Below are 258 nucleotides of genomic sequence, written 5' to 3'. Positions count from 1 at the left end.
AGGTGGGGACGGAGGAAGCACCAAGGTGGGGATGAAGGTTGGAGACACCCCTCAACTCACCTCCTGTCACCCAAGGGGCCCCAGGGAGAGGGACACCCCCACCCCACACATGAGCTCACCCTTCCCAGCTCCTGAGAAAGGGGGGGGCTGAGTCACCCCCCGACTCATCGCCCCGAGCACGGGGCCCTGACTCGGCCACACATGACCCAGCGGCGAAGCCACCGCCGTGGGGACCAGAGCAGCAGTTTTAGGGGGGTC

This window comes from Calidris pugnax, unplaced genomic scaffold (genome assembly GCF_001431845.1).
Source record: "Calidris pugnax isolate Ruff unplaced genomic scaffold, ASM143184v1 scaffold460, whole genome shotgun sequence".
Taxonomy (NCBI): Eukaryota; Metazoa; Chordata; class Aves; order Charadriiformes; family Scolopacidae; genus Calidris; species Calidris pugnax.
Note: the sequence above shows the minus strand (reverse complement) of the source record.